Here is a 3584-nt window from a genome sequence, read left to right as displayed (position 1 = left end):
CTGCACCTTTAAATTCAGTTACATTTACTTAAGATGCTAAATGACCTAAGATATTAAGTCTTGTTTTACACAAATAAATAATCAAAATAAAGTGTGTTTTTGCTGAAAACAAGAAACATTTCCCCTTTTTCCCCTTTGAATAATTTTTAACTTAAGACATTTGTTCTTGTTTTAAGCATAAACTTTTTCAGAAAACAAGACTTCATATATTCAGTCATTTGGATTCTCAAGTAAATGTGTCTTGATTTTAGCATGTTTAGATATTTGTATTAGACAACAAGACTGGGTTGCATCAATAACAAATAAGAAAATGATTCTTGGCAGTGTTGTAATTTTTACTGTTTACATGAGACTTCTGAAGTGGCCAGAAATGCTCTATATATGCAGCAAGTTCCATTCACACAAACTCACGTTTTATACAGTCTAATGCACACAAAACTGGAAAGCATTCATGAAGAGATCAACGTGGACCCGCAAGGGAAAAGTTCACAGGGCGATAAGCATCTCAAAATGTGAACCCTCTGGTGCTATTCGGTCATTTTTGACTGAAATATTTTAGTTTTTTTTATTTTTAGGTAAAGGTTTTGGCACTTGCTGTGTGAACACACAAAAAATCATGGACATGATTGGAAAAGGTTACAGTTTTTTTCAATTGCTTACACACTAAAATTAGAACTTTCCCACAATTAGCAATTGTCAATTTTCACTTCAGCAATAATCTGCCACGTGTGGTCTTTAAAAAAGAGATCAAACTGCTTTAATTAAAGCATTCAAGATTTACGACAGTTTAAGTTCTGTGCTCAAAACGTTAATAAATGAACAGCGTAAATTTAATGCAGAATCATAAAATCCCCTAAAAATCCAAAATATTAAATAAAAAACATAAATATAATAGGCTGCCTTCCTTTCATTGAAATAATAATAAAAAAGTGTGGTAATGTTTGACCTGTAAGCAAAGCTCACCGATGCCCCGACACAGGAGTCAGGACGAGGTTACAGCTGTGGAAAGCGCACACATCGACGGAGTAATTATCCGACAGTCTCGAGGGGGCAGTACGTATTAATTACCATCTCTTCATTCGTGGCCCGTGTGAGGCTCGTCGTGAATCAGAACGCTGTCAGGACGGGTAATGCTCGTAATTGACTGGCTGATAAGAGTCCTGAGCTCTGCATGCATCTGATCAAAGCCACTCCGATACGCTGATGAACTTAATGTGCGCGCCAGCGACTCTGGAGAGAATTAGCAGGCCGACAAGGTCATGGAGAGTAGCTCAGCCTGCCTGAAATCCCACCCCCACACACACACACACACAAAAAGCACTTTGAAGGGACAAAGACATGTCAGCTGAACTGGGATTTGGGCTAATTCCAGTGAGCGACTTCAGAACTGATGTGTTGGAAATGCTCGACTCCGATGAGCTCCTCATAAAGGGATTAGAGACGCTTCATGTGACGATTAAGACATTTCAAAGTCAAAGCAATTCAGAAGTTAGTAGTAAAAATAAATATTCATGTTATTATCAGAGCAGTGTTACGAGTTTTGCACTTTACGGTCATGCCACAATGTTTAATCCGATATTTCATCTTCTCTGAGTCTCGGGTTGCCATGAACTGTGTGGGAAGTGGGTAAATCTGACTGATTGGAAACTAATTTGCATGTATGCATTTTCCTGAATGTGCAGGAAACAATGTCTATACTGCAGTATGCAATTTTTCAGTATGCATAGACTAACGTGCAGTTAACATTACGCATACTACAGTATAAACTAGGTATATATACTATGCACAGCATACAATTTTTCAGTATGCATAAGCTAATTTGCATGTATGCATTAGCCAAAATGTGCAGCAAACAATGTCTATACTCCAGTATGAAGTATATATAGTGTGCACACACTGTCATTATTCAGTATGCATAGACTAATGTGCCAAAATGTGCAACGAACAATACACATACTACAGTATAAAGTATATATTCTATGCACAGTATACAATTTTTTCAGTATGCAGAGTAATTTGCATGTATGCATTAGCCAAAATGTGCAGAGAACAATGTCTATACTGCAGTATGAAGTATATATGGTGTACACAGTATGCAGTTTTTTTGTATGAATGAACTAATATACATGTATGCATTTGCCAAAATGTCCACTGAACAACATGCATTCACAGAACAGAACACTGCAACCAATTCAATACACTGACCCTCTATTCTGAGAGTGACTGATTTTGATCGGACAGCCAAAAAATACATTTTGGCACAAAGTTTGATTGAAAATACAAAATGACCATATTTATTCCTGAGATGACACCCATTTAATCAAACATAGTGAGTGAGTGACAATAATGTATAGCATATGGCAGATTTACAGATGTTATGCATTTTATCAGTTCATGCATCCCTGAGAATCAAACTCATGACTTCAGTGTTGCTACAATGAATGCATACTCGTTTTGTTTTTTTCAACATATTATATAAAAAGGTAGTACAGTAGCTGTACAGTATGCACTAAGCAGTATGCTAGAGTCACATTTCTGTTATACACTTAGCTGAACATCCTTACAAAAGACAACAGAAAGTCTCTGGTTTCCATCACGCGCGCAGCTCTAATGTTCTCTGCGTCGAGGAGGGCTCTTTAACTTCTGTTTCACCCGGAGCGAGAGATGAGCAGAATAAATATGTGCAAAACGAAACAATAAAGGCAGAAAGAGGTGCATCAAAGAGAGGCTGTTCTCCAGACGACTGCATTATCTGAACAGCTCTCAGGAAATGTGAAGGGTGTACAGACGATACAGAAGAACAACACATCTCTGAAACGAGCGGCTTCACTGTGTTACAGACAATATCTGATTATTACAATAACTAATAGTGGTGTATGTCAAGTCAAGCATCATCATATTGTTCATACTTAAAGCCAAAATGTGTAGTGAATATGCATACTGCAGTATATACTATGCACATTTTTAGTATGCATAGATTAATATGCATGCATTTGCCAAAATATTCAGCGAACATGTATTAAACAACCGTATGAAGTATACACTACGCACATTATGCAATATTTCAGTAAGCATAGATTAATGTGCAAACAGCAGCACAAAGTATATATAAAGTGCACAGAATGCAGTTTTTTAGTATGCATAGACTAACATGCTTGCATTTGCTCAAATGTTCAGCAAACATGTACAAAATGAAGAATATACACTGTGCACATTATGCAATTTTTCAGTATGCATAGATGTGCAGCGAATAATATGTATACTGCAGTACAAAGTATAGATACTATGTGCAATTTTTCAGTATGCATAAAATAATATGCATGTATGAATTTGCCAAAATGTGCAATGAACATGTACACTGCAGTATGAAGTACGCATGCAGTGCACAGTATGCAATTTTTTAGTATGCATAAAATAATATGCGTATGCACACACACACACACACATACATATACGTACACATCAAAATCATCACAACACTGGGTTTTGCACAGGAAAGGTCATTCATATCATCTAGTTTCTGAAGTATGTGCAACCTCATAATGGGGTCGTGGTCCGAGTGTGTGTGTCAGTGCATCATCTGT

This window comes from Rutilus rutilus (assembly GCF_951802725.1).
Source record: "Rutilus rutilus genome assembly, chromosome: 6".
NCBI classification, from domain to species: domain Eukaryota; kingdom Metazoa; phylum Chordata; class Actinopteri; order Cypriniformes; family Leuciscidae; genus Rutilus; species Rutilus rutilus.
Note: the sequence above shows the minus strand (reverse complement) of the source record.